A 21,208-nucleotide genomic window follows, 5' to 3' on the forward strand; every position below is an offset into this window, starting at 1 on the left:
TGCAAAAAGGAGGGAAACAGACAGCTAGCAGAGTGAAAGGGGGACATCAGGCAAGACTGGGACTGGCAGCAGCAGCCATAGGGTAAACATGCAGGAAGCAATAGTCAAGAAGCAGACAGGGGCTAAACAGCCAGACAACAGACAGAGTTGAAAGAGGCAGGCTGTAGTGGACTGGGAAGGAGAACAATAAAGGAGCAGACCGAGACCGGAATAGGCCAGCAGAAATAGATTATTGGTGGGAGCTGGTGATAGGAAAGTGACAGCTGACTAAGATGAGAAACAGAAGGCAAGAATATGCAGACAGCAAGGTTATGGGTTGCAGTAAGGCTACAGGCTGATGGGGGCATGCAGAAAGTAATAGGCAGGCAGCAGACAGGAGGAGAAACATATAACATTATAGTGAAGCAAGGAGAATAAGCAAGCTGTAGCATACCAGGGGGGAAAATATGCGGCAGGAGTCATAGTCAAACAGCAACAGACTAGGAGACCGGCAGACAACTTGGTAGGCAGCAGCAGACTGTGAAAAGAGGAAGGTGGTAGCAGTAGAAAGGGGGGAGCAGACAGACAGCAGCAAAGTCAGGCAAGCAGCAGACTCGGGGAACAGACAGATTGCAGTAGACTGGGGAGGGGAACAGGCAGGTAGCTTTAGACTGGGTAGTGGAAAAGGCAGGTGGCAGGAAAGAATAAGCAGGCAGTATACTGGGAGGGGGAAAAGGCAGGCGGCAGCATGCTGGGTTGGAGAACAGGTCGCCGTCAAAAGTAGGGGGTCAATAAGCAAAATAGATAGGCGGCAATAAGCAGGCGTCAGCAGACCGGATGGGATCAGGCAGGGAGAACAGTAATAATACTGGCAATAATAAGGCAAGAACAATCTGGGTGCAGGCAGGGTAGCAGTAGGAGATTAAGGGTGTACATCCAGGCAGCAGCAAGCGCTAACCAACTGGGGAAATAGGCAGGAGGCAGCATACTAGGTGGGAAAACGGAAGGTAAGAATTGTCAGACAGCAAACTTGGAAAGAGAAGCAAGCAGCAGACTAGGGAGGGAAATGCAGATAGGCATGCAGTAGACAGGGTGGCCTGACAGGAGGCAGCAGAGTGAAGGGGAGAACAAGAAGGCAGCAGCAGACTGGGTCGGTGATCAGTTAAACGGCAGCAGGTGGGGCAACAGGCAGGGGGCAACAGACTGGGAGATAGGGAAACTGCAATAGTCCAAGGTGAAGAGGGGGATAGGCAGGCAGCTGACTAGGAAGCAGAAGTGGGAGCCAGTCGTTAACCGGGCATAAGAACAGTTAGGTGGCATCAGACAGATGACGAGACAGACTAGGGTTAAACAGCCAATCAACAGCAGACTGGGGCTGGGGGAGGAACAGGAAGGTGGGAGCAGACTGGAAGAGTTGAAGATTGGTTGGGCAACTGCAAGTGAGGGAAATCAGGCAGGCAGCATCAGACAAAGATAGGAGGTGGTGGCAGGTAGGAGCAGACTGGGGGAGCAGGCAGGCAGTAACATGCTGGGGGAACTTGGCAGTAGTATGCTATGAGTCACCAGACAGGATGTAGCAGAGTGAGGTAGAGAGATGGCAGCAGACAAGGGGCAACAGGCCGGCAGCAGTAGAGTGAGGGCAGGTAGAATGTAGCTGACTAGAGGAGAAACTTGCAGGAAGGAACGGGTAGACAGAACAGTGGTGATCAGGAAGGCAACAGACTGGGAGGGAGGACAGTCAGGCCGACACATTTAGGTATCAAAACACTGAGTGGGGAAAGATAGACGGGAATAGACCGAAGGGGGCAATAAGCAGGCGTCAGCAGACCGGATGGGATCAGGCAGGGAGAACAGTAATAATAATAATAAGGCAAGAACAAACTGGGTGCAGGCAGGGTAGCAGTAGGAGATTAAGGGTGTACATCCAGGCAGCAGCAAGCGGTAACCAACTGGGGAAATAAGCAGGAGGTAGCATACTAGGTGGGAAAACGGAAGGTTGGAATTGTCAGACAGCAAACTTGGAAAGGCAAGCAAGCAGCAGACTAGGGAGGAAATGCAGTTAGGCATGCAGTAGACAGGGTGGGCTGGCAGGAGGCAGCAGAGTGAAGGGGAGAACAAGAAGGCAGCAGTAGACTGGGTAGGTGATCAGTTAGACGGCAGCAGGATGGGGGAACAGGCAGGGGGCAACAGACTGGGAGATAGGGAAACTGCAATAGTCCAAGGTGAAGAGGGGGATAGGCAGGCAATTGACTAGGAAGCAGAAGTGGGAGCCAGCCGTTAACTGGGCATAAGAACAGTTAGGTGGCATCAGACAGATGACGAGACAGACTAGGGTTAAACAGCCAATCGACAGCAGACTGGGGCTGGGGGAGGAACAGGAAGGTGGGAGCAGACTGGTAGAGTTGAAGATTGGTCAGGCAACTGCAAGTGAGGGAAATCAGGCAGGCAGCATCAGACAAAGATAGGAGGTGGTGGCAGGTAGGAGCAGACTGGGGGAGCAGGCAGGCAGTAACATGCTATGAGTCAGCAGGCAGGCGGTAGCAGAGTGAGGTAGAGAGATGGCAGCAGACAAGGGGCAACAGGCCGGCAGCAGTAGAGTGAGGGCAGGTAGAATGCAGCTGACTAGAGGAGAAACTTGCAGGAAGGAACCGGTAGACAGAACAGTGGTGATCAGGAAGGCAGCAGACTGGGAGGGAGGACAGTCAGGTCGACGCATTCAGGCATCAAAACACTGAGTGGGGAAAGATAGATGGGAATAGACCGAAGGGGGCAATAAGCAGGCACCATCAGAACTAATGGGAACAGGCAGCAACAGAGTTGGGGGAATGGACAGGATGCAACAGACTGAGAGAAGGAACAATCCGACACTAACAGAGTAGGAGAGGTAAAGGAAGGTGAAAATAGAAAGGTAGCAAACTGCATGGGGGGAGGCAAGTAGCAGACTAGGGGGAAATATGCAGGTAGGAAAAAGTAGGTGACACCAGAGTGAAGGGGGAGAACTGGCAGGGATCAACAGACTAGGGAATAGGGACGCTGCAATAGTCCAAGGTTGTGGGGATAGATAAGGGGAGCAGTCGTGGAGCAGCAGACTGGGAGAGGGAACAAATGGCAAGAGGCTATGATAGGAAATGGAGAGTAGGAATAGGTAGCCAGCAGATCGGTGAGGGACATGTAGGAAGAAATAGGCACAAGAGTATAAGGAGGTGAAGGGGGCTGAACATGCAGCAGACTTAAGGAAGGAACAGGTTTGGTGTATAATAACTTTACTGATATTTTGTAATATAATAAAGTAATCATATACATATATATTGTCTTATGTTTTCATTTTGCTTAATATGCTGTCTGAAACAATGTCTGAAACATGTAGGATGTTGCCTGCAAGTGGGAAATTGTGCCATTTTTGTGGTCCATATAGTGGTAGAGTGGCTATGAATTGTGTGGGCTGATTAAGAGAAGAATGTCTATTTATGGATGGAGAATAAATGTGTGTTTGTATCTGTGTGTGATAATGTGAGTATGTTTGAATAGAGGGTAAATCTTATTTTATTGCAAAAAATGGTATTTAGAAAGCATAGTTACTGAATATGAAGAGAAAAATCCAAGGTATAAAAGATGGAAAGACATAAGGATGAGGATGGAGTTGGGGACCACTTCCATGGAATGCAGCGCAGTATTCTGCTGTCCACACAACCAAAGTAATATGCTGTGATAGGCATGTCTCCCCAGTCAGACAGAGAAGAGTAAGAAGGAAATGTATTTTTGGCACCGAGGTATCCAAGCTGTAGTATTTAATGATTCCCATCTGTCGCTATTACGCTGGTCTCTTGGGGAGGTCCTCACCGCAGAAGTCCTTCTGCCCAAGCTACTGCTGCTGAGAGAGGAGCTCTCGGCAACAGTAGTCCAGGACTTAGATGATCCCAACAGTGAGATACCTCCCGCCAGCTGGAGATAGGCTCTGAGCAAGTGCAGCAAGGCGCAAAAAGCAGCAGGTGAGTAGAACAGGATGGCCGAGTCTTAACACAAAGCAGGTAGTCAGACGAGCCAGGGGTCAGGTACACGGTACAGGTAATCAGACGAGCCAGGGGTCAGGTAAACTAAGCGGGTAGTCAGACGAGCCGGGTCGGTAAACAGGAGTTACAGGCAAGCAAGGGTCGGTAAACAGGAGTCTCAGGCAAGCAAGGGTCAAAAACTATAAGGGACAGCAAGAGCAGCAATACCATAACAGTAAGGACCACAACAGGGTGCCTGTGAGAAGCACAACCGGCTTTTTAAATCCGGCGCCACTTCACAAGCCCCTCCCAGACAATAACAAAAACCACACCCCCCGGCCGTCCATCAATTCCCCAGCAGCACGCAGCGTGCCAGAGAGGCAGACGCTTCCTAGGATGACGATCTGGGGAACGGACCGATTCCCCAGATCGTAGTGTACCTCGGGTGGAGGGTTGTCCGCTGCCCGGGGAGATGGTTTCCTGAGACCCGCACACATGTTCCGCGGGCGGAGGACCATTCGTGAACCGCAGCCGGTCCTCCTCCCGGCGGCAACGGGAGCGGGAGGAGTGACACTATCGTTCTGTCTAGTAGACATGTGCATGGCAAGCAGAATTCAGATTACATTTTCATTTTTATTTTGCCCCATTGCTTTTGAGCAACAAATTTTATTTCCCAACCCTTTAATTCGGATAAAATTCTGAGAGTTTTTTTCAACAAAATTCAGGGGGAGTTTCAAGGTGGGAGGTCCCTGCACTGATCTCAAGGTTTGAAAAGAAAGCCAGAGTAGATTTTGCATTGTAGGACCACCAACAGCATTACTACTCCAATAGATACACACTGTCACGACCACGAACACCAAGGCACTCACCGCAGAAGTTCTTCTGCTCCGAAGCCCGCACCAAGGGAGACCCTTAGTGACAGGGAGTGGAGACTGGGATGATTCCAACAGTGAGGAGGCCAGATGCAGGTGGATAAATTAAGGGCCGAGTTGGAGTGCAAGGTGCAGGAGCCTCGACATCAGGAACCAGAAGGCAAATGCAGCAGAGCCAGGGTTAACTCAGGTAACGTACTCAGGATAGCCGGGTCGGTAACAGAGCGGGTAATCAGACAAGCCAAGTTGGTAATAGAGCGGGTAATCAGACGAGCCAAGTCGGTAACAGAGTGGGTAATCAGATGAGCCAAGTCGGTAACAGAGCGGGTAATCAGACAAGCCAAAAATCTGGTAACCAGGATAAGCAGGAGAAGGTACAGAATCGCTAGGCAAAGAATCGTCAGGCAGGCAGAGGTCAAAAACTAAAGTAATGAGCAGTAGCAATAACTCTGAATACATAGACCACAACAGGGTACAGACTAAAGCATTTCCTGGGTTTTTAAATCTGGCGCCCTTACAAGTTCCGCCCCCTGGACCTCATCATCGCAGTTCTGGGAAGTCGCCCAGAACTCCGCCTCCGGACCCGTCCAGCCGCGCCCCCATTGATACAGACAGGAGGAATGCCGCTGGACCGGGAGCGGGTAAGTACAGAATACTGGGGATCAATGCTCCGTCGGGCATCATGATGCCGGACAGCAGTAATGTCCCCAGACACTGCCTTGAAACCTCGATGCCGGCGATCGGGGACCCGACCGTCCGCATCGAGGGAGACATCTGTCACCCCCCGGTAACGGCTGCTCGGGAACGGTCCTCTACCCGCGAGCACCCGACACCAAGGGAGAGATCGTGACACATATCCAGCAGAATGCTGAATTTCTCCAAAACAAAGGCAGGCCATTGGTACTGGACAGAATTTCCCCAGTATTCAGAATGTAAAATAATTAATCCTACCTCCAGAACAAGGAAGGTGATAGATGAGCAGCAGCTGAGCTTGGCTAGTCAGCTTTCTGATACCAATTTATTAAAGGGTCACCACTTTAGAGGCGCTGGTCTGGCTTTGGGATGGTTAGGTGGTGTGACGGACCGACCAGGGACCTCAGATTGTCCCTCTCGCCAAGAGCGACTTCTCCCTTCAGGACAATAATTCCCCACAATCTGTAGGCAATATCCCCAAGCAAAGTAAAGGCATATCGCTAATCAGTACCCACATAACTAGGGAAGACTAGTCTTTAGGTACAACATAAGGAATAACTGATTTATTTTAGACACAGACGGCTGGATATATCCAGCAAAACACACAACATAAAACTGGGATACAAACCGCCCCCATAATCTGCCTCCCAGAGACAACAGACGCAGTAAAGGGATTAACAATACAAAAGGACACCAGCACCACCAAATCTGGGAGATACACACATTATCTTTATTAGATTATCTCTCAGACCTTAGTGTATCGTGTGCAAACTTTTACAAAATAAGGTATTAATAAAAATTTCTATTAATAACACATTAAAGAGTTTCATGTCACTGGATAACATTAACTGAGGGGACTTTGGAAGTCAGGGCAACAATAGCGGAGGGGTAGGGTGACTTTAGGAGCCGTTACAGGTGGTACTTACCAAAGAATGAACGGCCTTTGCCCATATCGCTGCTGCTCCAGTGGATCTAGCACTGATGCTCTGCATAGCTGCAAGGGTTTGAGTATCAGTGGTACTAATGCTGCTGCTTGTTCTTTCCATGTCCAGCCTCTGCATTTCTCTGCGTCATTTCCCTTTTGTGCTGCATCCCACATACCCTACAGATAAGCAAGTCCCTCCAAGTTTTAAAATTGTTTTTGGGGACCAACTGGAGGGGTTCTTACCTGCCAACACTTTCTATATTATCTATGCTAACTTGCCCTTAACTCTTGGGTCACAAATCATGCCCTTTTAAGGCTCATTTAAGCCTGATCTGATCAGTGTTTTACCATCCTGGTGTAATCTGTCACCCTGTTCTGCTCTGAAGACATGGAGTGAAGATGGCTCCAGGGCCCCGGCGTTCTGAGGGGTCCTACATTATTTACTCCAGCCCTCTGGGTTCCGATGGGTCCATACATCTCATCTGTCTGACGAAGTAATGTCATTAATGGGCACGCAGCACAATGAGGGAGCACAGCGCAGTGAGGGGGCTACAGACCACAAGAAACATACAGGAGGGTCCTCCACAAACAAGTAGAGGATGCAGTAGATACTGTGTATGTAAATATATGTGAAAAATGGAGAAATGAGATAGCAGAAAAAGTGAGGAAAAGACAGTAAATGCGGTACAAAGAAGACATAGGGCAAAACAAAGAATAGAACAAAAGTAAAAAAGGAAAAAATAGAACAGAAGGAAGAAGACTGCAAGAGGCTGAAAGCAGAGGAAAGGGAGCTTGCTAAATGTAGGTGATACAGATTACATTCCTGTGTAATTACTCCAGGGATCAAAGGTCCTTAAACTTGCCTCAGTCCTGACGTAAATGATGCTGGGGTATACCTCTCCTTCCCCTCCATATGTACATATGTTCCCTTTAAATAAAATGGAGGAAAAGAAAGGAACTGTATCCCAGAACACGCTGAACAAAATAACAAGCTATCCTGGGAAAAAGGTATCCACTCCTCAAGGTAGGGTATCCTATTTTACTTTTTTACATATTCTGTATATATAGTCTTTGGTTCCTTCTAGAGGGGCTTGTCTGAGGCAGTCCTGCATCCCTCTAATCTGTGACCCTTTGACTAGGTATGTGTAACGGGTTCACCAAGAGAGCTGTAGTAACTCCCAGAGATCACCCACATGTATCCTCTTGTTGTCCCCGAAATCACTTCCAGCACCAGTCAGCATGCACACCTTGGAACCCTGCTATGTGTACCCAATAAGTAGACACAACTACCTTGAATTGAGTACCCCAGGAATGAACAGTTTATTGTTGTAAAACATGGACTTATATAGCCACAGAACTTCATTAACATAAATTAACATTGATAAACAGGTACATGTCGACAACCCAACTGTAACGGGTTCACCAAGAGAGCTGTAGTAACTCCCAGAGATCACCCACATGTATCCTCCTGTTGTCCCCGGAATCACTTCCAGCACCAGTCAGCATGCGCACCTTGGAACCCTGCTATGTGTACCCAATAAGTAGAGACAACTACCTTGAACTAAGTACAGCAGGAATGAACAGTTTATTGTAGTAAAACATAGACTCATATAGCCACAGAACTCCATTAACATAAATTAACAGATACATGTATTCAACCCAACCTTTAATCCCCAATCAGCAATCCTATTGATGGGATTAATTAAACAATGGAGTTCCTGCCTGTTTGGCAGCCAGGCTGGAGCCATCTCTAAGTACCTTGGGCCCGTGTATGACAGGTCATTCTGTCACATATCTCCCCTTTTAAAAAGAAGACTGAACTGGGGCCAGAGCCCAACTGGGTCTGCAACCAGTTCAGTCGGGGAGCACAGCTCCGTCGCTCCTAGAGTTGTGGATGCAGGGGGCTGGCAAAAGGCACCTGTCCCACTAACCCGTACTGGGGAGTCTGGGTCCCAGACGAGGACAACAGTCCCACTCGCCAGAGCAGGGAGGCAGGGTCCATAATCTGTGGGCAGCAGGCCTGCTTTCAGTGCTCTCCAGGGGCCCCAGTGATGGACCGTTCCGTCACACACTCCATCACATATCTCCTTTTTCTGGGGGAGACTGACGTCTGATAAGACTCCACACGGTTTGACTCCGAAGTCAGTCTGTAACCACCACTGCCAGCCACAAATTGGTACTCCCCAAAACAATTTAACAAAAGAGCATTACTCACCCAGCCGCACTCTGCTTCTCCCAAACAATGTAACCGCCGCTGGGAAGAAGGGCCAAATATGCCTTCTCCCTGGAGTTCTCTCAGCCGCTGGGGAGAAAACAGAGGCTTCCATATGGGGTTCTGGGCTGACTGCCCGGCACCTCTAGGGACTGCAGGTGGCAACCGTAGTCCAATCCACCTGCATGGTACAAATGTTTGCATGATCCACTGCGAGGGGAGGGAAGCCACATGCATCCCCTCCTGTATACTCCATCTGCTGGGGAGAGATGTCGATCTGCCTCTCTCCCATTGCCAACACTTCTGCTGGGGATACAGGATGCATAGAAAACACTGCCTCTGGGCAACATTGCGGGGGTAAAGCCAATGGAGCTGGGGTCACAGAGGGGAGCAGGCAGAGGCCAGCGGCACTTCAGTTGCATTTTTAAAATCCAGGGGCACCACCAACTCTGTGGCTGCCTGACCAGACCCTCCTTGGTTGCTGCGGTCAGGCTTGGGAAGAAGTGGAAGGGGTGGGCAGAGGCCAGCAGTGCTCTGCCTCGATGCCAGCAGTTCAGCTGAGGGATCTGCCTGGGACATGCAGGGGAGGTCTCGGTCAGTTTCTGGGCCATATTGCGGGGAATAGGGCAAAGTGTCTGGGGTGAGAGAAGGGAGTGGGCAGGGGCCAATTGCGCTCTGATCGGCTGTTTGTGCTTCTGGTGGGGGCACAATACTCACAGGATCCACTGGGGCACACTGCTGAGCACGGTCAAAGAGTTCTTGGTAGGCTTGCTCCAGGTTCCATTCTTGATAAACCAAATAATCGAAATCAGCCCACAAGTCGGGCAGGTAACAGGGCACATCTGCGAGAATCCCTTCCCTGAACTCCCGGATCTCCTCGCACTGATATTTCGATGGGCTCCCAAATTCTCGGTCCTCCTGTAGGTTTCCATTTTCAATCCTGGGCCACCAAAGTCATCGCCATCTGGCATGTAGTCATCCTTCAGCTCTGGACACCACTGCGTGGCCTGCCAATACAGGGCCCAGTATCAACAGTCATTTCAAGTGGAAGCAACTTCTCCAACCCAGCCACTAAGTCCTCTTGGGGCTGTTCTCCCAGGTACTGCATTCGCCAATCTAGTTGTAGCACGTACCATTCCTTGGAGGATGGAAGGACTATTCCCTGGTCCACTCTGGCCCACTCTGAGAGCCTCCATCCAGGCATTTATGTAACTCATGACTCTGCTGCGCACCAACACGTCCTGTAGTGCTGGAACCATCTTTAGCTTGCTGCTGGTATACCCGATGGTACTCCGCAGGGACGTTTGCAAGGAGGTTCCCGCCGCTGCCGCCAATGTAACGGGTTCACCAAGAGAGCTGTAGTAACTCCCAGAGATCACCCACATGTATCCTGTTGTCCCCGAAATCACTTCCAGTACCAGTCAGCATGCACACCTTGGAACCATGCTATGTACGTGTACCCAATAAGTAGACACAACTAGGGCTGAAACAACTAATCGATAATGAAAATCGTTGACAACGTTTTTCAGATGTATAAGCACATTTCCTATCCATTCTCATGGTCATTATGTCTAATTTTGTGCTTATTCTTACAGACTGGTCCTTATAACTGTTCCTTTCCACAGCTACTTTAAAGCGTCTACAGATTAAGTGATCTTAAAAATTGTCTGTGCAATAAAGTCAATTGATTACATTATTGCATAGAGTACACTGTGCCCGTGTGTGATCAGATTATTTTTAAGACCGCTTGTAGATCTGTAGAAAGTTTGGATTTTTCTCTGGTACTACTGATTTTTATGCTCTTTTGAGGACTCTTAAACTGATCTGTTTCTATAGACTCTTACAGTGTATTGTAACACATTCACTGCCACACATGTATTTCTTCAGATTATGGGGAATATTATTTTCTGTCTTCAAAAAATTAGTAAAAAACATTGAACATGTCACCTAAGTTTATATATATTTTGAACAAACCTGCTACATTTAAAAAATGCTTAAAAGTTTATCAAAATAAGACTATGTTTAAGTGGGTTCTGATCAACTCAAATGCAAGGTTTCCCTGTTAAAGTGTCATGGATAGATCAAGAAAACTAATAGAGCTAACCATTGAAAGCTGTTCCGGATTTCTAGAAATATATGCTTTCCTTGGTCCCATATTACTTACTCCACTATGCATTCTATTGAAGTTTGGGGTAAGACAGACAAAAACCTCCCCTATGTTAAAGGAGTAACACAAGCACAAAAAGTTGACATTTTTTTGACATTTTAATCTCTTTGAAACACTATCTACCATCTAGATCAGGATGAGCTATCTGTCTTAAGGCAAGTTGAATCACTATACAGCCTTCCTAGATTACATGTTGGCAAAGAATTTTTGGAAAAATGAAGAAAGGTATTAAAAGACTGGAGAAAGAATAGCAACATTTATCTTTAAAAAGCATATACATGTAGTGGATTTTATATAATCACGTAGTCTATAAAATACTTATTGTACAGAGCCATGGAATTTGATGGCGCTATATAAAACAAATAATAATAATATGATCATTCCAAAAGGAGAGTGCAGAATGCTACCATACATTTATATTACAACGCAGGGTTAACCTTTGTGTGATTTAAAACCAAATGGATATACCTACACAGTTGAATTCTACACAAAAAGTTCCTCTGGCAGATGCCAGACTTCAAGAGAATGAGTCCTAAGAACTTAATTGTTTCCAGTAAATCCTGAATATAATACTTTCGTTATTCCATTAAATCCCTGGAATTTCCCGTGTTGCTAAAGTTCTAATAATCTAGGAAATCTTTAATCTGGTGAAACCTCTGAAATGTAATCTGTAGCAGTCCTTTAACTGTGAGATTAAAAAAACACCTCTTATTTTACTTACTCACTTGTTGCAAATGTGGAATAATAAAATAATAAAACAATGGGGACTCCGTTTGGATTATAACCCAAAAGGCTTCTTTATAGCAAAGGATAATCTTTTTTTTTTAATTTGCAGTCCCTTTCTTCTTTTATGGAAATGCCCTTGCCATGTATTTTAATATCTTTGTTTTGTACTTGTCATATCCAAATTATACTGTTTCACTCCCACCCTCCTTTCCCTTTCTGATTTACATCCCTGATTCTTTAAACTAATGAACTCAATATTTGTCCTCATCCTCCTTGTTGTTTCTTCATTACACTCATATCATTCCTCCCCATGTATTTAATTTTCAAAAGAGTATTTACTCTTCTTTCTTTTCTACTGTTTCCCTATCGTTTACACTTGCAGTTTTCATCCCATTATTAACCAAATTATGTATTTTTATATTTCTCCTTTCACCTTCATTTCTTCAAACACAACTTGGAACATAGTAACAGCCAGGGCCATATAATGATTCCCTGGCAGTTTGGCCCTCAGATCTTTCAGTAACCTAGACAGGAACAAGGGATGGATCTATAAATCATAAGTATAAAGCAAGAAACCTGTTTAATAACTTACAGAATGCAATAGCACAATCAGTCAAAAAAAAAATAATAATGAAAACGGTTTTTTTACATAGTAGCAGAAAGAATGGAGATGTTACGATGCTTGGTCGAGGTCTGGACCTTTGGTCAAAGACCATTATTCCCCTATGGTTTAGCTTCTAGGTAACGTCTCTTTTAGAAATCAAACCTTATGACAAACCTATATCTTGGTTGAAAATAACAGGAATATAACAGGCCATGAGGTTGGGTCAGGTGGACCACAATCAGGGACGGGCTGAGCCGGGGGGCAGGGGGGCAATTTCCCCCCCGGCCGCCCTGAATGTACATTAAACGGCCGCACGGCCGCCCATTTAAGTGGCCGATTTGGCCACGCCAGGGCCGTCTTAACGCGACAGTAAAACACGCTGGCCGCTTTAAAATCATTAAGCGGCCAGCGTGCCTGCACAGTGCCGCCCAGTGTCCTGTTCTGTGTGACTCCGCCCCCTTGAGCGGCAGGTCACATTGTCAATGTGATGGGCCGCTCAAGGGGGCGGAGTCACACGGAACAGCTCCTCGTGACAGCTAGAAGAGCACATTGGAGGGCAGCAGCAGTGAAGGATGGCAGCAAAAACATAAGTATTAAAAAAAGTTAAAACAATTGTTGGGGTAATAGGCAGAAGGGGAGCCATATTCAAGTGGGGGGCTGGATTGGGACACCACTTAAATGCAAAATGGGGGTGGCTAGGGGGTATAAGTACACAAGGGTGTTGGGGCATAATGTACAAAGCGGGCTGGCTGGGGGCACAAATCCACATGGGGCAATACACAAGGGGCATAATGTACAAAGGGGGCTGGCTGGGGGCACAAATCCACATGGGGCAATACACAAGGGTGTGGGGGGAAATACATTAAAACCAAAGGGGGGCTGGCTGGGGCATCAATACACAAGGGGGAAAAACAAACAAACAGCAAACCAGAGTGGAAAGCAATTTGGATGTGGGTGTCAGTGTTGCAGAGCCTGTCCTGGTGTGTGTGTGTTTGGTTGTAGGTGTGGTAGAGCCTGTCCTGGTTTGTATGTCTGTTTGGATATTGGTGTTGCAGAGCCTGTCCTGGTGTCTGTGTGTTTGGCTGTCTGTGCGGCAGAGCCTGTCCTGGTGTGTGTGTGTTTGGGTGTTGGTGTGGCAGAGCCAGTCCTGGTGTGTCTGTTTGGGTGTCTGTGCGGCAGAGCCTGTCCTGGTGTGTGTGTGTTTGGGTTTCGGTGTGGCAGAGCCTGTCCTGGTGTGTATGTGTTTGTGTGTTGATGTGGCAGAGCCTGTCCTGGTGTCTGTGTGTTTGGCTGTCTATGTGGCAGGGCCTTTTCTGGTGTGTGTGTGTTTGTCTTTCTGTGTGGCAGGGCCTGTCCTGGTGTGTGTGTTTGGGTGTCGGTGTGGCAGAGCCTGTCCTGGTGTGTCTGTTTGGGTGTCTGTGCGGCAGAGCCTGTCCTGGTGTGTGTGTGTGTGTGTGTGTGTGTGTGTGTGTGTTTGGGTGTCGGTGTGGCAGAGTCTGTCCTGGAGTGTGTTTGGGTGTTGATGTGGCAGAGCCTGTCCTGGTGTCTGTGTGTTTGGCTGTCTGTGTGGCAGGGCCTTTTCTGGTGTGTGTGTGTTTGTCTTTCTGTGTGGCAGGGCCTGTCCTGGTGTGTGTGTTTGGGTATCGGTGTGGCAGAGCCTGTCCTGGTGTGTATGTTTGGATGTCGGTGTGGCAGAGCCTGTCCTGGTGTGTGTGTTTGGTTGTAGGTGTGGTAGAGCCTGTCCTGGTTTGTATGTCTGTTTGGATATTGGTGTTGCAGAGCCTGTCCTGGTGTCTGTGTGTTTGGCTGTCTGTGCGGCAGAGCCTGTCCTGGTGTGTGTGTGTTTGGGTGTTGGTGTGGCAGAGCCAGTCCTGGTGTGTCTGTTTGGGTGTCTGTGCGGCAGAGCCTGTCCTGGTGTGTGTGTGTGTTTGGGTTTCGGTGTGGCAGAGCCTGTCCTGGTGTGTATGTGTTTGTGTGTTGATGTGGCAGAGCCTGTCCTGGTGTCTGTGTGTTTGGCTGTCTGTGTGGCAGGGCCTTTTCTGGTGTGTGTGTGTTTGTCTTTCTGTGTGGCAGGGCCTGTCCTGGTGTGTGTGTTTGGGTGTCGGTGTGGCAGAGCCTGTCCTGGTGTGTCTGTTTGGGTGTCTGTGCGGCAGAGCCTGTCCTGGTGTGTGTGTGTGTGTGTGTGTTTGGGTGTCGGTGTGGCAGAGTCTGTCCTGGAGTGTGTTTGGGTGTTGATGTGGCAGAGCCTGTCCTGGTGTCTGTGTGTTTGGCTGTCTGTGTGGCAGGGCCTTTTCTGGTGTGTGTGTGTTTGTCTTTCTGTGTGGCAGGGCCTGTCCTGGTGTGTGTGTTTGGGTATCGGTGTGGCAGAGCTTGTCCTGGTGTGTATGTTTGGATGTCGGTGTGGCAGAGCCTGTCCTGGTGTGTATGTTTGGATGTCGGTGTGGCAGAGCCTGTACTGGTGTGTGTGTTTGGGTGTCGATGTGGCAGAGCCTGTCCTTGTGTGTGTGTTTGGGTGTCGGTGTGGCAGAGCTTGTACTGGTGTCAGGGCGGGCTGTTTGGGGATGAAATTGGCTCACGCTGGGCTGTTTGGGGACAAAGTTGACTCACTGTGGACTGTAATTTGTTAATGTTATTTTGGTGCTAGTTGGGTTCTATGTGGGCAGTGTGGACACCAGGGCTGGCTTTGGGGTTGTGCATCCTGTGATCTATGCCTGTAATTTAGGGGGTTTTATCTATACCTTAAATGCTTAGTTGTTATGTGATTTCCGGTTGATCTGTATATGCAAAGCTGGGTTTGTGTGTTATTCTGTTGATCTGTATCTGCTATGCTATGTTTCCATACATTATTTATATATAACTGCAAATACTAGGTTTGTATTTCTTATTCAGTGCTGTTTGTTTACATGTGTTGTTTATTTGATTTAAACCTGAACTACAGGGAGTAAGTAAAAGAGAGGTGTGGCTTAGTGAATGAGGGACAAAGGGACTCTGGGGATGATTACAGGCAGGGGCCCAAGGAAATGCCTAGGGTCCAATTTTTCCATATTTACATTTTATTTTGTAACAAAAAATTTCTGTTTTTTTATGTATTAAACATAATTTTTTTTACTCCCAGTCCAGTCCCATCACATTACATCAATAAGCGTTAGAAAACCAGGAAAAGATGGGCATGGATGGTGTGCTGATTCGGTGGCGCAACGGGCCACTTGACTAGACTTGCCCCCCAGGTTTTAGGCTGCCAGCCCTCCCCTGATCTGCATACATGTGCATACACAAATTTTATTTCTAACGTTTTAAAGAATAACAGTATTTTTGGCATCAGCAGGATATGCAGAGTAGGAAAGGAATTAAAAGAACAAAGTAATCAGCATTATTAGGATTCCAGAACTCAACGAAGCTATGTATACTTTTTTTTTTCTTCTTCAATATATTAGAAGTACCAAAAATATACATGTAATTCGGAATCAACTTATTAAAGCTATTGGAAAGTGGCAAAAGAAAGGGTTAAACTTGTAAGCTGTCTCAAACATTATAAGAAAGGGAAATAAGTATATTGCAAGGTAATCAGAATAAAAATGATCTCATTAGTGTGAGAGATTACACTGAAAGCGGACGTCGTATAGACGTAAAGCGGATCAGATAGTTATTATCCGATAGTTAATAAAGGCAATTAAAAGCGCTCGTTGTAGGCAATGGCCCCGATATAAGGGAAGCGTAATGGAATGACTTGTGCCTGACAGTAGGTGGCGCTGTGCCTGATCAATGCTGAGAATACAATTAGCCGAGTCCAACACTATAAGACGAGTCAGGTGTCAGCCTTTCTTACAGGGAGGAGCTTCCCCAGCCTGGAGTGCCCTTATTCCTCCCCTCCAAGTCCAGTCACACAAGTGACACACCTCCGTATGCAGCAGAGGGTTTGCAGGAATCTGTACGTTGTGAGCTGTCAAGTGTCATCCAAGCTGTGTGAGCAGTGAGATGTGTGTGCAGCTGCATGCATCCTATCTGTCCTAGTACATTGCTGCTGCTGCTGCCGCCGCTTTGTTTCATTCATTGACAAGGATCCCTACAAGAAGGGCAACGTGAGTCTTTTGCACCCAGCTGCCCGGGATCACTGGAGGAGCTCCGGGCAGCAGCTCATGATGTGCCTTGAGAGTGATGGATCGGGCACCGGAGGCAGCAGCCAAGACTGTATCCCTGGAGCTGAGGAGGGGGTCGGGGGGTTGGAGACTCTCCCCGGTAGCATCCCTGTTACTACCCCTCTGGGTATTAAATCCAGAGATACGGACAGCCCCATCAGTAAAGCCACGGCCCCCAAAAAGCTGAACCGGAGACGTGCCAGGGTGGTAGCCGCTGCCATCTTAAGCGTGGGCAACGTGCTGAATTACCTGGACCGATACACCGTGGCAGGTAAGCGTGCGCAGGAATGCCTACCCTGTGCCTGGAGACATTCAATGCGCCGGGAAGGGGCACGGTGGCGTTTGGTAAAGCGTTGCGTTGGTGGACCCTTTGTCACCATCCTCTATATAAAAATCTACATTAAAAGAAAATATGCATTATTGGGGAAAATTAATAGCAAGCTGTCAGTAGAACAGTTCCAACCCCTGCAGATGGTACCTGATCTGGCCATATGGGGGTTAAGAAATTGGCCATATGGGGTTAAAAAAAAACTAACGAGCTGTATTAAGGGCTGATCAATATATGATAATGTCTATGTGTGTGTTTGGGTTTTTTCTATGTGTGTGTGTGGTATTTTATCCTATGTTCTTCCTCACCTGCTCAGTATAAATCAGTGTTAAATGAAATTATTAACAATCATTTTGGGGAAGAAGCCACTCTTTCTTACAAATGTTCTAGTTTTCTTAACAGCATGCTGATACACTGGTGTAAAGACACTTGAAATATGTGGGCAATGGCAGGTCATCTAGAGCCTGATCTAGTATCCACTGATTTCATTCATATGCCTGTATCAGGTTACCTAAAATATCTGGCCAGATTGTGACGATTTATATATATGTTGCAATTGGGTACCGATACCATTGTTTATGTATTATCACCAGATCTTTCAAGGTCCGTATATGTTACCGTATATGCATTTTCTGAAAACCCTCCCAGGAGACTAGTGCTAGATATTAATACTAATATTATGCATAGTCTGGACCAGAGAAAAAGTAGCTGGAAAAGAGACCGATTTAAGGATAGCTGGTATCGGTTATCTAATTAATAGGGTATTCTGGCATGAGGACATGCTCCAACATTAATGCAATACTGCAGCACTGCAGGGAAGGACATTAAGCCCGTTACCATTCCTGTGTGAACTCTCCAATGTGACCACTGAAAGGTGGATGGGCTGACCAGTTGTTTCATTGTCAACCATCCATTAGTCAAATGGTTAGTAGATCTCGGATGAGGGAATTGAGGGATCTTTTACCAGAATACTAATAGTATCATGTGATATTTCACACATTTTCAGCACCATTTTGCAGCCATCAACTTGGGACTTATTTTGGACCCCTTTTGTGATGCATAGGTGCCCAGGAGAAAGCGAGCTGATCTCCTTAAATTGGAGTGTACATCATCCTGTAATGCGAATAACCGGGTATATGTGAAATGTATATACAGAAAATCAGAGGTATTCAGAAATACTCAAGCAGGAGAGCTTTTTAAAAGTCACCAGCTTTATGGTTAAAATGACTGTTCTGCTTTTCGAGACATGTCAAGGTATCTTACCATGTTCTGCTTTAGTACTTCGGTAAACAAGTACTTACGCTGAGTGGCTAGGGAGAAATTAAAACCACATCAACCACAAAATCAAATAACCAAGTGTTCATGGCAGCCGGTCCTGGTGCTTGATCATATTATGCATTTGGTCTCCACGCTCAGTTGACGCATGCTTGTAACAGTGTAGCATGTGGATGATAAGTTCAGGTTGAAGTATATATGTGTATGTGCATATATAGATACGATTTATAATATGTCAGATATTAAATGATGTATCCTTACCAACATAATATAAAATACAGGCCATTTTCGGTCGTATTTATGTAGGTAAATTATGTAAATGGCAAACATTGGGCTTTTTAGCACTGATTATTTTATGCAATTTCCCCCTTTATCTAAATATTCCCTTTGGAAAATGACTGATAAAATGCCATACATTATAGTTGTGGTATTTTTCTAGTGCTACCCAAAACAGGTGAGGGAACTGAGAAAGTGCTTGGAACATTCCTGCGTAGTGTGTTTGAAGGCTATCCAACCCTTCTGAATTATTGCCATATGTACAAATTTAGGAGTTCACATGAAAGAACAAGGTTTCTCCTTAAATCCAAATGAATAGGAGTCCTGGCCTTGCCACTTGAGAGTATACATTTTATGAATTAAATAAAGAAACAGAATTTGATGGCAGATGAGAAGCATTCAATCCATGGTAACCTAGTCCTTTGGTCTTGAGAGACCACAAAACAGAATGACATCAACTCTCATTTATGACACGCTGTAGATTATTACCTTTCTAATGTAATTTGGGAATGGTGAAACTGTGTAGATTACAGATATTATACATTTAGTCATGGCTATTACTGTACTATTACCAAGGCTAAATAGATGTAGCCTGTATGGTGCCTCCAAGATTTCTCTCATGGCTTGAGAAATAATTTTTTTTAATGTATATATGTCACCGCTTGCATACTACAATATAGTATAGTCTGAATACTTCAAATATTAATATTACTAAATTGTTGGCTAGTTTTAGAATTAGGTGTGGCTTTTCATTATGATAATAAATATGGTAACCATCCATAGCAGTGGCTTAAGTTAATCTTTTGTGACTCACGCGCCTGGGTGTGGAGTTGAGCCAGTGCAAACACCACTAAATGAGGCTCTGTCCACAGTCGGCACTTGTTCCATTCTGTCACCACGCTTTCCCTGTTGTTGTCTTTCATGCAACTCAGTTCTGTACAATCAGGGTTAGTTTTAAGCACAGGCACAATATCTGTCTCCCAGGTGTACCATTTGGTGGAAGCCGTGAAAACACCGCAGCCATACTGATTCTGCGGGAACCCTATGTTACCAACCAAGTTTTCCCAAAGCTTGCATCTGATATGCTTAATGCATCATATATAAATATGGTTCTTGGCTTACCTGATATAATGTTAGTGAATGGCCAGTATGATAAGAAACAACATCTAAAAGATCATTGCCCAAGGACATACTGTGAACAAAAGAGAGAGAGCATGTTAGAGCTCATCATGGGTCCTGTTTTTATGTCATGTGTTTTGGATTTACAGTCATGCGATACATACATCCTATCTTTTTACAGTATAGGTTGCTCCTTGTTTACATGATGCACTATAGGATAGCATACAGAATGCCATAGCACAGTGACACTATATATGCAGAACAAACCCCAGTAACTCCTTAACCAGGGTATGCAATATCAATCTTCAGAACCGCATGTGAGTCTAACATGTACAGAGATTTGTAAAGGATGTATTCTCTAGAAATGATTCAGGTCTTCTTTTTGGATTTAATTGAAGTCTGGATAAACACCCTGAAAAGCTGTGTGATCAATACTCCTCCTACACTACGATCCTGCTGTGCTTGTTCAGAAGCCTAACAAAATGCTTCTTGGATTTACAGTTTGACATTAGACTGAAATAAAACAATATCCTTTAACCGATATATTGCATTGTTACCTCATTAATTCTTCTGCTGATGAACTCCATATAAGTTTTATTAATGGGAGATCTTGGAGAAGATCTACATTTATGATATAAAACACAAACACTGTATAAAGTATTTTATAAGTGCCCCCACTTCATACATTCTATGTAATGTCCCATCACACTGACATATGGGGCACCATCTATGCTTTAGAAGGATTCACCCTTTTAAACAAAAAATGAATCTTTAAAAAAGTATCTTTGAAAGAACATTATGATATATATATATATATATATAACACTTTCAAAAAGATGGTCAGCACTCCAGGTCTTTAAATTGACAATTTCATTTTATTCAAAGTCAAGTATGTGGATTTTTTAGAGTTTACATATCATTCCTTCCATGCTTCAGGACAAAGAAAAGTCTGTATCAGATCAGAGGCGTTACTCGTTAATAGATCCTTCGACTGAGTCAGAAGTCCTGCGGTTACAGCATCGTTTGGTAAGCACTGAAGATGCCCTCCGTATTGCGCTGGATCAGGGCCATCAAATGGAGAAACTAATGGAGGCCATGAGAAACAACACAGAGAAATCTCAGGTAAATTCATTACTCAAATACAATATTCATATTTTAGAACAGAACATCAAAACATGCATTGTAGTCATTTACTCTTTAAATTACACAAGCACATTACTTGTATAAAAGTAACATTGTGAAGTTGTGTATGTTTTTCATATGGCTAGTTAAAGCAAGCTTCATATTTGTTTGCTATTTTGAGTACTAAATCATTAGAGAGTTATGATATAGGCATGATAATCTGCCATTAAACATTGGAACCAACTTTGGCTTCTCGCGCAGAAGTTAAAATTATTATGATGATGTCAACACTCATATTGGCCAGGTTACTCGGGAACGGATTGAGGAACGCTTTACTCCAGCCCGCACATGCTAGAGAAGGTCTATTTAATATCCTCTATATCAGATTGTAGTGAACTCTTGTCAGGCTGGTGATCCTGGGAAAGCAGACTGTAACTTGTAAAATGCAAGCTGGATTCTCAGTTTATAGGAATGGTGTGAAGAGAAAAAAATAACTAAGTATAGCGTCCCTTAAAGCTGTTACAATTTATATTTAGTTTCATTTTCAGTGTATTTATGTTCTTTTTCAATTTTTGTATAGGATATTTTATCATAAATAACTGATGCTTAATGTCTTTTCTGTGCACAATGTGCGCTTGGCATTAATACAAACAGTGATCCGCAGCTGTGATATATTTGCTTGATGCGGCTAATATTACCATTATCTGAGGAATTTTTTCATCATGACTTTCAGTTTAGAATTGTTTGATCAATACACCTTAATGGATTTTGTGGCTTAGCAAATG

The sequence above is a fragment of the Sceloporus occidentalis genome, unplaced genomic scaffold (genome assembly GCF_023333645.1).
Source record: "Sceloporus occidentalis isolate IW3139 unplaced genomic scaffold, rSceOcc1.0.p SCAF_22, whole genome shotgun sequence".
Lineage (NCBI taxonomy): Eukaryota > Metazoa > Chordata > Lepidosauria > Squamata > Phrynosomatidae > Sceloporus > Sceloporus occidentalis.